Source organism: Peromyscus eremicus, chromosome 23 (genome assembly GCF_949786415.1).
Source record: "Peromyscus eremicus chromosome 23, PerEre_H2_v1, whole genome shotgun sequence".
Classification (NCBI taxonomy): Eukaryota; Metazoa; Chordata; class Mammalia; order Rodentia; family Cricetidae; genus Peromyscus; species Peromyscus eremicus.
This window is the reverse complement of record NC_081438.1, coordinates 14,232,199-14,245,298: the sequence shown is the minus strand read 5'-3', so window position 1 is coordinate 14,245,298 and position 13,100 is coordinate 14,232,199. Positions and strand designations below refer to the sequence as shown.

The window sequence follows — 13,100 nt, the reverse complement described above, 5'->3', positions numbered from 1 at the left end:
CAGACAGTAGAGCTGACTGACACACAATCTCCAGCTGCCACTCTGGTCTCAGCCCCACACAGGATCACCTGTTATATATAGGAAGTCCCACCAGTGTTACTCTCCAACTGTGTTCAAGTCCCAGCTCTGGACCATGCAATACATGACAAGGAAGAGCTGGAGCTAGTGGATGGCGTGGCTGCTCCACCGGGTCCTTAGAGAAGCTCTCAGCTTCAGCACAGCTACAGGACCTCAGCACCCACCCCACCGGGATGCCGAGAGTGGAAAGTCATTCTCTTCCCAAGCCTCACTGAGACACTGGCTGCTCTTAGTGACTCATGTGTTTGAAGAGGACAAGAGGCCCTCCCTAGTCTCCCGTTAGGAGCAGCAGTTTCTGCAAACGCCTCAGCTACACCACAGTTGTCTGTTGCTGCTGCCTAATAGTGGCCCCAGACTCTCGTGGGTTAGCCTCTCACGGGTTTGCTTCTGAGGTGGTGACCTGGGCAGGACCTGGTGACAGCAACACCGCTGTTCACAGCGTCAGCTGCAACAGCTTGACTTGGGCTGGAGGCCCCACTTCCAAGCCAGCCCAGCGCCAGTGACGGAGACCATGTTAGTGCTTGCCAGCACCAGCAGGGCCTCCCTGCATGTGTCCACTTACCATGCCTCGGCCAGGCTGCTCCCAGCTGGGTGACCTCCGGGGAGCTGGTTTCCCCAGAGCACACACTCTGGGCTGCCTCTTCTAGACCCTTCTTCTTTTCTTACTTTTTCCATTGTGGTAGTATATACGAAACATGCAATTGAGCATTTAACTATTCTAAAATGTGTAGAGCTGGCGCGTGCCTTCAATCCCAGCACTCAGGAGGCAGAGGCAGGCAGATCTCTGTGAGTTTGAGCCTAGCCTGGCCTACAGAGCTAGTTCCAGAGCAGCTAGGGCTGTTACACAGGGAAACCCTATTTCAAAAAACCAGAACGAAACAACAACAACTGTTCTAAAGTGTGCAAATGTGTGGCATTGAAGTATATCGTTATTATTGGGCACCCATTCACCCATGGAACGGTCTCACGTGAAACTGAAACTCAGTGATCACATCTGTCTGTCTGTCTGTCTCCTCCTTTTAGCCTCTAGACCCCCATTCTGCTCTCCCTCTCTCTCTGTCTGACCACTAGCTGTCTCTTACAATGGATGACGTTTAGTCTCTTGTGACCAGCTTAATTCACTTGGCAGAACGTTTACAGGGATTGTGGACCGTATCTGAGTTCCCTCCTTTTCTACAGCGGATGTGCACTGTCCTGATGACCACGTTGTGCTTATCTGGACCTCCCTCCTTGGATACTGGGGCTCCTCCCACCTTCTGGCTGTTGAACAGAGTGCTGCCGTGAATCTGGGTAGACACACACTTGTTTGCATACCTGCCTTCAGTTCTTAGCCAGGCTGCCCAAGATGGAGGTTCAAACCTGGCACAGCGTCACTTCCAACCTACTCCGTTGGTTACACCAGGTCAAAGGACCCTTCAAAGGAAGGGGACACCACACGGCCCTGGCTTCCTGAAGGCCATAAAAGTTGCAGCCTGTCATTACCGCTCTGGGGAAGGTCTTTGCAGACCTATTCCCGAGCCGGCCCCTCTGGCTGACGCCTCTGGAGCACAGATTCCCCTAGGCAGGCTCTCGGAGACAGGGTCCTGGTGGATCGGGTCAGGCCATCCCCAGTGGTTCCTCTTGGAGAAGGCCGCAGTCTCCCACTGCCACTGTTTGGTGTTGCTGAAGGCTGTGCCTCTCATTACATAATCTGTTATTCTGTGCTGCACCAGGCCCTGGTTACTTGTCAGAAGTTTCTAAAAGCCAGCTGAATCAGCTCCAGGCAACTGGGGTGCTGCCTCTCCCTCATAGTATTAGTCACTCTGTGCTTAGCTAAATTTAACTTTTTATCATCCAAATGATATTTTTGTGGGCTTGGGATTTTACATAATGCTACCAACTGCTGCAGGCTAAGAATTTCTCTTTTTCTGCTGTGTGTTCGTGTGTGTGTGTGTGTGTGTGTGTGTGTGTGTACACTGAGTTTTTCCCCCCATGAACTCTTGCACTCTCAAGGAAACATTGCTGGGCCCTGTCTCCTGGGCTCTGCTTTCCCGGCTCCTGGGATCATGCTTCAGCTCTGCGCTCGCCATCCACCAGTTGGGAGGAGGGGAGCTCCTCATGGCGTCGTCCCAGTGGCCCCACTCATGCACTTGAGGGCTCTCCACTCTGAAAGTCTGGAGAGTCCCCGCTGTCTGCAGCACGCCGGGCCTGAGAAAGAGCAGCTCCACTCGGGAGCGGTGTGGTGGGTGAGCACATACAGAAGCTGAAGCTGCCGGGGCCAAGGCAGTGAGATGTTCAGCCAACCTGCCCAGACATGGGGTCCCAGAGGCGCTCTCTTCCTGGTCTCCGGTGGGGACACAGTGAAAGGCCAGGAACTAGTCTCCGGAAGAACACAGAGACTCAGCTCTCAAAAGAGAGCTGTGGCATGGTGGCACCCACCTTTAATCCCAGCACTCAGGAGGTAGAAGCAGGATGATCTCTGTGAGTTCATGGCTAGCCTCAGCTACATAATGAGTTCGAAGCCAGCCAGAGTTACATAGTGAGACCCTTATCTCAAGGGTGGGGAAGAAAAGCAGAGCTGGAATGGGATGTGGGGAACTGGGCATACAGCTCAGCCCCTGACTGTCTGAGTCCCCATGCCCAGATGTGGCTGTGTGGTGGGCCCTCACCTCAGGGTCTGGTGTATGCCCATGTGTCTATGAAGTAGTGAAGGCGGCAGTGGTCTGGGCCCAGGACAGGGCTAAGTGGTTGCTCTCAGACTCGTTCTCATAGATGTGCCAAGTCTGTACTGGTGTCCATTCTCTCAGATAAGAAAACCGAGTCCCAGAGAGTCTCAGTGGCTCACTAGGCCTCAGAGTCTGTGTCGAGCCTGACTTCAGAGCCCATCTGTCCGCAGTCCGCCCCCAGAGAGCATCGTGGTCCCATTGCTGCTTCTAGGCTGAGTCCCCACGTGGGTCTCATACTTAGTCCTGTGGACAGACTATCCCTGGCCTGATTTGGTCACACAGTTCCTCCCAGACACTCTGGGTAGAGGAAGGAGGTTCTGGCTGCAGGACCAAGAGAGGAACTCGTCTCACTCAGTACCCAGGCTGTCTGTTGAGTTTTGATAGTTGTCAAAATGCAGATGTATTTTTCCCTGGTGTACGTGAAGTGGCTGACATTGACCTGGGGATGTAGCCCAGTGGTGAGCATTTGCCTAGCATGCATGAGGCCCTCGGTCTACTACCCAGGGCAGCAACAAACAAGCAAACTAAATTATATATTTTATTTAAAGACTGAGGAAGATCGAAAACATGTCCCCATAAAAACTCGTCCATAAGCATTCCCAGCAGCTTCTTCATAACTGTCAGCACTGTCCAGATGTCAAATGCCAGATGAACAGAAGCAAAACTGCGTTCTTTCCATTCAGCAGAATGTTGCTCAGTTATAAGAAGGAATGAAGTAAGCTGGGAATATGGTTCAGAGGCAGAGAGCTTGCCTGGCATTTGTGAGACTTGGAGTTCAGTCACCGGCACTGCAAAAAAAAATTACATTAAAAATTAAGACATTAAAAACAGGAATAGCATACTGCCACTTACTGTGATTGCTGAAAACACAACCCTAGGCAGAGAAGCCAGACGTGAAAGGGCCGTGCACTGTATGACTGCACTGATGCGAAATGTCGAAAATAGGCAAATCTACAGAGACAGAAAGCAAATTAGTGGTCCCCAGGGGCTGCAAAGGAAGAGAGACTGAGAAGCGACTGTCATGAGTGCTGGGTTTCTTTGAAGAGTGAAAAAAATGTTATAGACTAAGACAGCGTGATGGCTGCACACCCTTGTAAGTGGACCAATAAGCACTAACGATAATAACTGTGCTTTTAAAGGGTGAGCTTCATGGCATTGTAGGGTATATGTAAATTTTGAAAAATTGGTGACCTTGCTTCTCCACGGCCCTGGACAGTTTGCTTTGGAGCCACCTGCCTCAGTCTCCATGTCAACGGGGGTGGAGACAGCGGGGCTGGTGGCTTCAGTCTCACTACCCACCCGTACTTGTTTCCAGCCGGGGCCGCCGGCTTGAGGCATGCGGACGTCTGGGCAAGGGAGTGCCTTGGCGCCCCACCAATCCGGTATGCTTTAAGTGTTTGTTTGACATTTATTTAGTGGGGATGAGGAGAGACTGATATTCTATTAATGGAAACCATGTAGAGAAGCAGATCCGCGTACCGGTTCACTTCCACCAACTGAAACAGCACCAGGGATCTGAAAACTTTTCAGGAAAGTGATTCCAGCTCTTGCTGCTCTTGTCTCTCGAGCGGGTTTGGTGTGGTTTCCTTTTTCTCTCTCCTGCAATTCTCAACATCTTTGAGGGGCATTCTGGAGGTTCAAGTTTAGCACAAGGTAGCAAAGTATTTTCTTCTTGCTCCTAGGAATAGCAGCACACGCTGTATTATCTAAGTGTAGACCCCAGCTCCTGGGGTCATGGCTAACGACATGGAGCAGGCTTGCAACAGATTTCAGCAAGGGGGATGCTTCACTTCTCCCTGTGTGTGTTCCAGGTCGTTGAAGGGAACTTGGGTTGACCAGTGATGTATTTTTGTTTCATTCTAACAGGCTTTGTGCACCTGTCCTGAGCTCTGAGACCTGCTGCTACTTAACCTGGTGCTGCATGCATCTCAGATCTGAGGCGGGTTTGGTCTGGGGCATAAGTCCCCACAGCTCCCTCTTTGCTTTTTTTTTTTTTTTTGTCCCGGAGTCTTCCTTCCCCTAGCCTCTGCAGACGTGATTCCGCTGGGTGTGAGTCACCGTTGACCTTTTTCACCCATGGGGAGGCTCGTCCTGCAGAATGGAGAGGCTTGCCTGACAAAACTGGCTCTAACCACTAACCAAGGTGTTACCATGGCAAACCCTCTTCCCTCCTCAGTTTCCCTTACCTCGAATGTGGGGACACTAAATGATGACCTCATAGCTGTTGAGAAGTGTGGCAGGCAGAGAAAGCTAAGAATCAGGATGGTCCAGTTGTGTGGAGCTGGGGGAGCTGCAGCACCAGGTGTGTGTACAGTGAACTGGGCAGCCTGAGCAGCTGCCACTACCGGGCTGTGGGGAACCTGGGACGCGGCGCTGGCTCCGGGGTCAGGGAAGTAGAAGGATGTGTGCATGAGCGCAAGAGGCAGAGGCAGGACCGCCGAGGAGCCTGGGTCTGAAGGCCAGCCCCCAGAAGTTGCTTGCTCCCTCACCACGGTGTTCCCTGGGGTGTAGGATGGGCAGTGTGGGTGGTGTGTGAAGAGCCGCCGTTCCCTGCAGCCACACCTCCCACTGCTGTGCATCACTAGCTCTCTGCACATCCCCATTCCCTCTTCCTCTCCTCTGCCTTGGCTGGCTGTGTGGCTTACCGGCAGTTGATCACTTTGTCATCCTGGTCCTCCATTGAGCGTCCCTTGGGTTTCACGCTTACCTCTGTCAAGACTGCTTTGATGGGACCCGTGGCTTACTGGCTCTGGTGCCTGACATCAGCCTTTGAACTAGGACTGTCCTGGACTTGGTCATTGGTCCCTGAAATATTCTCGTGTCTGTAACCTGCCTGGAACTGGAGGGAAGGTCATTGGAGGGCCTCTTGGACAGCTGCCTGTTCGTAGATAGGTACAGGCGCAGGGAAGAGGGACTCCTAAATGTGTGACTGATGAGGACTGGTGTTGAGCTGTGGACCTGGGCATTCTCAGGCTCCTGTGGCAGCCTTGGCCTGAGCGGTGGCTTCCTTGGGGCTTGGGGGTAGTCTGTTGTCTGTAAGACCAGCTGGACCTGGGACTCTCTAAAATCCAGTTCTCTCTCTGTCAGCCCGCTCTGTGAGCTTGCTCTGGCCTCTGGGTACTCAGTAGAGATGGGCATCTGTTCCTAATGTGTCTTAGGGTCTTAGAGGCTTACTGCAAGGCTGGAGGCCACCTGCATCTTCCAACCAAGTGTCCAGCCAAGTGTCTCCCGACTCCTTCCTGCTTTGCCTAGTTTTCCAGCTGTCCCTTCCCCACCCCCACCCTGTGGCCTGATGACCCAATCCTAACAGGGTCCTGAGTAAAACCCTGAGGCTGGAAGCCAAGAGTTCTGGTCGTCTGTGAGACGGCAGCTGTGTGCTGACGCACCAGTCCTCACTCCCTGTGCAGTTTTCCTAACTGGACAGTGTGGAGGTAGAGCCATCACTGGTTCTGAGCTAGGCCTTCCTCCCCGAATGCATTCATCAGGATTTGTAAAATGGATACCTCCCTGTCATACACAGCCCTTTGGCGCTCTTGCTCCACCAAGGCTTTGGGCCTGATGTTGCTCAGGCTGAGGCTGGCTCTGCAACTTTCCCTGTTGATCGGTATAGAGTAATGAGGAGCTCAGGTGACTCATGTCTTCTACCTTTGGGTTTCTCCCTGCAGGATGCTGGCACATGTCCTGGTCCCGACTCCCTTCTGTGGACAAACTGATCGTTCCTCCTGTGTGGAGACATCGACAGAGCTGCTCAGATCCACAGGTAAAGACTGACTACCTGCACAGTGGCCCCGCCTTCCTGCCCAGCCTTGAAAGTTGGAGGGCTGTTGGAGCCTTTGCCGCCGTAGGCAGGAGTTTTGACTTGAAGGTGACTTCTTCCTTGGGGACCCCAGGGGCCCTCTGACCTCTTCAAAGAGCCAAGGCTGGGTTGCTTGCTCACCCTGTTGCCCACAAGCTGCAGCAGTGACCCAGAAACTGGCCTCCATGTGTTTTCTTAGGGTTTGTGCCTTGGAACCCGCTCTGCTTCTTGTGCATGTTGTCTCCACGTCTCCTCTGGCCTGCTGTTTTACGTGGAGGCTTCTATGGATAGAATAGGTGGCAAAGCGACTTTCCCTTTCCTCCCTAAATTCCCTCGGACTCTGCTTTCTGGACGCTTCTCAGCTTTCCAGATGCGGTGTCTGGGCCTTTGGGTTCTGCCCTGACTTGCTCTTGGTCCCTTCCCTCAGGGCTCCTTCCTCACTAGGAAGCTCCGGGGCACAGGGCTGCCTGGGCTGCCTCTGGCTTCTGCTTGCAGGCTGGCACCAAGAGCTGTTCTTTTCTCTAATTGCTCATTTTCTTCACTTGCCAAGAAAAGGCCTCCAAGTGCTAAGGAGAGAGCTGCTGTGTTATGGGTTTTTGTTGTTTTTTGTTTTGTTTTACTTCACGTTCCAAGGTGTCTCTGCACAGGAGGGTATGGAAATAGCGACATCAGCATGCTCAGCCCCAGCTCACGGCTTCTGTGGGGGGTCAGGTCTGCGCCCCATGATTGGACATGTGCTCCAACATTAGTCAGGGTCCCCAGAGAACCCTCCCCTGCAGGGCCTGAACATTGTTGTCACCTCTTGGTGCTCAGAGGGACCCTGCCCCTGCTTTGGCTTGGGGCCTCCACTTCCTGTTTCCTTTCTCACAGGAAGGGGCTCTTTCCTGCTTAGCAGCTGCCATCAGTGAGCTTGCAGAGGTGATGGCCTCACAGCCCGCCTACCCAAGGTTCTCAGTGACTTCCCTGCGTCACTCCCGTATCCTGCAAACATTTATCAAATGCTCGGTAGACATTAGGTGTGGTGTGCGTGTTGTGCCTGCCTGTAAACGCCGAAGAGGGGGTACTATTCCGGGGGCCAGGGGTGCAGCGTGAACAAAGCAGACAGAGGCCCCCATGTGAGCAGTTATATCCTGGTGCGTTCTGTGTGTGCCAGTGTCCTGAAGTCCCCTCTCCCCACTCTGCTCGCCAGCTTCCCCTCTTCCCTCCCGAGCCCATTCAAGTCCTTCCGTGTAAGCCCCCAACCATACTGACCCATCCTTCCTTTTCATACTGTCCCGGCTCACCGCCGTACCTCTGATAAGGTTATTGTCACTGTGTGTGCCTGTGTGCTGTCAGTCTGAGGGCCCTTTGATGGGTGAGACTTTGTACCTCTCTTGGTGCCTCAGCTTGTCCTGCAAACAACAGGCCGAATGGCACAATCGTGTTTGCTCGCTGCGGGCCTCTGAGCTGCCCTGGAAGTTCGTAGTAACATGATGGGCACAGAGCTCTGAGCAGAAGGCAAGTCTCTGAGTGGCGAGCAGCGCTGTCGGGGTGACTGAGAACAGGAATGCTCCCCTGCCCTCCTCTGCCAGGGTGAGGAAGGAAAGGGCCCAAGAGTTTATTTTTAGAGAAGTTTCTTTCTCCAAAGGAACACCAAGCTCTTTTCTTCCAGAAGGGTGGTGGGCTCCAGGGCGCGGCAGGAGGACTGGCTTGTTTCCAGGCAACCTGGCATCTTCTTCCTTTGCCTGGCCCAGAGGCAGGGGCATCAGAGAGTCTGCCCCAAAGAGGGTCCCAGCCGGGGAGAGCATTTACCCTCAGCAAGCTGAACACACTTCATTCTGAGTGACGTCCTAGGGCTCTCAGCCTTGCCTGCACCTCCGCGTCCTTGAGGCTGGAGTGCAGGCCTTCTTGGCTTCCTTCCGACTTCCTGGGGTCGGCTCAGGGAGGGGGACTTCCTGCCATTGTCTGTGTGACAGGCCTCTGGAAGGTCACTGTCTCCTCCAGAGGAAGAGGGCCTGTGTAGGGTCTCAGAGCACAGGAGTAATGGACATCGACTCTGGGTGTCTGCCCACCTCCCTTACCTTTTCCCGACCTGAGCTGAAGCCAGGACCTAGGTGGCTGTGTCACCTGGGCAGCTGAGCCTCTGAGCCACAGTTTCTTATCTCTCTTTGTGATCAGCCTTGTCCCCATGTGAAAAAGTTGGCCAGTTTATTCCCTTGGGTCCAGGCCACATCACAGCCCGGACCAGGAAAGGACAAAATGGGAAGGGCCTAATGACATGACATGGGGTACAGGCAGCACCCCGAGGTCCCTGAGAGGCAAACGCTTGTGCTCAGCTCTCTGCTTTGCCCACAGTGCTGGTGGGAGAGCCGGGTGAGATCCGGTGGTCGGGCCAGGCTGGAGCCATCTCTGCACTTGGTGCCTGCTGCCTTGTCCTGTCTGTATTCTTGTGGCCTGATGGACCGCTTTGACTCACGTCCACCAGTACACAGGACTCGGACTTTGCCACAAACCTCCAAGGACTCACTGTCTGCCTGCAGGCCTCCCCTCCCCTGGCATGCAGTCCCCTGAGGACAGTCTTTCCATCCGGGCAGCGAGTCTGACTGGCGTTCTCTCCGCTGCTCAGGATCACCTGATGAAGCATGCTTTGTGTGAGCCAGCTACTGTTACTGAGGTAATCCAGCTATCACGAGAAAAGGTTTGGGCTGACTGATGATTTTAGAGGCTCTGGTCCCTGACTGGTTGTTCCTGTTGCTTTTAGGCCTATGCTAGGTCTTACATCATGGCGCTGTACGTGGCAAAGCAGAGCTCTTCCCTCAAGACCGGGAATGAAAGTCAGGAGAAGAGCAATGGGGTGGGGTCTTTTTTTTTTTTTTTTTTTTTCCCAGAGCTGAGGACCGAACCCAGGGCCTTGCACTTGCTAGGCAAGCACTCTACCACTGAGCTAAATCCCCAGCCCCGGGGTGGGGTCTTTTTTCCCCTTTGAAGGCAAGTTCCCAGTGTTCTCAGACCTCCCAGTAGACCCTACCTCTCAAACATATCTAACGTCTCTCAATTGTAATACAATAGTACAGTCATTCAGGATGTTCAACAAACTGGACAGTAAGGCCTGAGAATACAGCTTAGTGGTAGAGCTTTTGTGCCTGGCATTGCCTGGTGTGCGTGAGGCCTTGTACTGTCAGAGGTGGGGAGAGGGAAGGAGGGGAGAGGGGGACTCTGAGAGAGAATGTCTGGGACTGACTGGGAAATGGTGGGGGAGGGAAGAGGTCACAGAGGGAAGAGGGCGTGGCCTTATAGGTTGGTGTTAAGGCCTTGACCTTGACTTTGATGTGAAGCCGTGAAAGCGTTTGGACAGTTGAGGACCAGGATCAGTGGCTGCTGTGTTGTGAACCGGCTGGAGGGGGAGGGAAGAAGCAGGAAGAGCATGAGGATGCTGCGGTGATGGGAGGTGTGGGTGCTTGGACCTAGGAGTGGCTGGTGAACTCCAGGTCTGTCTTCAAGTAGACCTGGAAGGACTCTTGGAGGCTTTAATCCACATTTAAAAGAGGGTTCTTGTAGCCTTGGAGGACCCAGGAGACCTTCTGACCTGACTTTTGATGTAACCTGTGGGGAAACTGAAGCCCAGTAAAGGAAGTTTCATGTCCAAAGTCAAGCTGGTTAGTGACAGAGCCAAGAGTTGGGAGTTTGGAATCTACGTCCAGTCGTTTGCAGCTGAGCTGGGTGGTTCCCTGGAGAAGGCCTGTGCGGCCATATGAGCCACAGGCGAAAGGGCCGGCCCCACACTGCTACAGCTGAGCAGTGGGGTCTGGTAGTGCCGGCCTCACCGTGGGTGGCGGGCGTCCTCTGCTATGGACAGGGCCCGAGGCTTTACACGCTGAAGGCTCTTGGCACTCCAGGCCTTCGGCAGCTCTCTCTGGGCTGTTGCCCAAGATTCTGGCTCTAGCTGAATTGCACTGCCTGTGATAGCTGAGGCCCTGGGCAAATCAAAGCCAAAGCTCACGGTGTTCTTCATTCAGCTTTTACTGAGCTGCTGCTGAGGGAAGGGCAGAGGCCAGGGAGAGACCTTCCTACCCTCCAGGAGCTGACGGGTCAGCCAAAGTGTGTGTGGTAGAGGTGGGGCAAAATGTTCACGTTTGAGGCAAGTTCAAGACTGGCCAAAGTCAGGGGATCCTTGATCTAAGGAATGAAACAGCCTCCCTATCCCCCAAACACACCAGTGTGCACTGCCAGAGCTCACGTCTGCCATGGTCTCCTCTTCAGTCTTTGCCTTCACCTGTTGTAATAATCGAGAATGGTTACTACCTGCTGTGTCACCGAGAATGGACATCACTTACAGCCAGGAGGACCTGCTGTACTCCTGACACCATTACTCTTCTGTGTCTCCTTGCTGTTTCTTTGGAAGGGGCTGTGGCTGGTCACTGTGTTTCTAATGACAACCTTTACAATGCTCTCTAGCTGGTGGATAGAAGAGGTCTGTGCTATGCCCTGGGTCCAAAAAATAGGACCTGGGTGTCCTAGACCTGAGCAGGGGGCCACCTGGAGAAGATAGAGGAGGTCTTGTTTCTGTTCTCTTGAGGAGGTGTGAGTCTGTAGGCCAGAGTGGAAGCAGGCATGCAGTTTGATTTTCCTTTGTAGTGTTTAACTCAGCCTGTTCCGTTCGCCGTGCACAGACAGTTGAGGAGCAGCAGCATGGAGATTGCTGCCCTTGGCTGCTTTACAGACTGCCTCTGGCACCTGCCCTTTGCTCTGGTGAGGAGCCTGGCAGTCACAGGACATGGCTAAGAACATGGCACCACAGGCAGAGCAACAGGGCCAGGTTCCTGGTGTCGGGGGGGGGCGGCCAGACTCCAGGCATCTGTGTACAGAAGCTTCTGGAGAGCTTGCTGGCACCTCTCAAGGATGGAGGGTGAGGGCAGAAAAGCAACCAGAGACACTTCGTGCCCTGAAAACGTAGCCAAGAGGCTGAGCAGAGTGGCCTGGTAACTGCACTCAGGAGGCTGAACTGAGAGGATTTCAAGTTCAGTGCCAACATGTCCAAGCAAAGCAAAATAAAACTCCAGCAAACAAAACCAAAGGACCGTGGGACTGTGAAGACACACCTCTAGCTCCCTCTGCATCCTCCTCTAGGCTGCAGCCCCCCCCCCCCCCCTACAGCCTCCTCCTGTGCTGGCCTGCAGCATCTGACTTGCTCAGCCTAGAGGCCCTCTGCCGTTTCTGCTGGGACTCTCCAGTGTAGACTGGTGCTCTAGGCCCCCTGTGCCTGGGACCCAAGGCTGGGTGCTGTTCCCCACATTGTGAGAGCTGCAGGACTTACCCTTCTCTTGGCTGTTGTCTGCCTATGAAAAGCGGGTTGCCGATTTACCCCTGGGTTGAGGAGTGGCCTCAGTAGGGCAGTCGTTAGGCCAGCACGAATTAAATGTGCCCCATGCAGAGAAGCCAGGGCTGTGTTGTGTGGGGCTCAGGGGGAGCCATCCTCTCCTCTGTCCGGAGAATGCTTCCCGCAGGGTCTGAGCTCCCCTAGATCCTGTTCTCCTTCCTAAACACTGCTCTCTCCACTTGTCATTCTGAGGACAGATGACCTGGGGAGATGGGTCACTGCAGAGGAGTTCATTAAAGCACGAGTCAGAGAGTGCACTGGGGACCTGCTGCGTCACCAGCCACCCAGGACTGGCCTATCAGATGTCCCCTCAAGGCACATCTGATGTCACAGGTGTCCTTTTAAAAACTTTCATTTTTTAGTAGCTTACAAAGGAATGGCTTTCAATAGGTACTTCATTTGGTTGATTCTCCCTTTCCCTGACTCCCCCTTCAGCTCCCTACCCTTCCTTCTCATCTGCCCTTTGACCCCAGCATTCTTCCCTTCCACTGGAAATAATAGACTTGAAGGGGGGTCAACGGGGGGGGGGGACACGATGGATGAGGTGGGGGGGACACGATGGATGAGGTGGGGGGGACACGATGGATGAGGTGGGGGGGGACACGATGGATGAGGTGGGGGGACACGATGGATGAGGTGGGGGGGACACGATGGATGAGGTGGGGGGCACAGGTGCAGATTTGAACAGCTAGGAAGGACCCCCGTGGACAGTTCAGACTCGAGAAGGATGACAGCATAGGGAGCAAGAACACTGGCCCGGAGCCAGCGCGGTCAGGCCTTCGGCAAGCGCACGGCTAAGAGCCTTCCTTCACGTGTGCAAACTGCCTGAAACACCTTGGGCAGGTCCCCTCAGGTCTCTGTGCCTCACTTTCCCCATCAGTGAGAAGAGGCAGTATCAGGGCTTATGTAAGTCTCTGTGAGGGTTGAGCAGGTAAGCGTCTGTGGAGTCCTGGGACCAAACTGCACATGTCAGCTGCTGTGATTGTTCCAGGCCCTGCCTGCTGGTGCTCTTTACAGAGCTGGCCTTTTAGGAGTGGCCTTTTCCCCTCTCCTTTCTTCCTTCCTTCCTTCCTTCCTTCCTTCCTTCCTTCCTTCCTTCCTTCCTTCCTTCCTCTGTCTGTCCCTCCCTCCCTCCCTTCCTTCCTTCCTTTTGGCAAGGTCTCAC

The 13,100-nt window shown here is 54.0% G+C and overlaps 1 protein-coding gene across 4 annotated transcripts in view; it reads left to right on the top strand.

Moving 5' to 3' along the window:
• The first annotated feature begins 6,440 nt into the window (after positions 1–6,440).
• The window catches only part of Pitpnm2 (phosphatidylinositol transfer protein membrane associated 2), a 92,949-nt gene continuing 86,289 nt past the window's right edge, over positions 6,441–13,100 (top strand). For all 4 annotated transcript variants that reach the window (XM_059249841.1, XM_059249839.1, XM_059249840.1 and 1 more), the window contains exon 1: positions 6,441–6,543. The gene's annotated coding sequence lies outside the window, so the exon portion shown is untranslated. The remainder of the gene's footprint in view (positions 6,544–13,100) is intronic.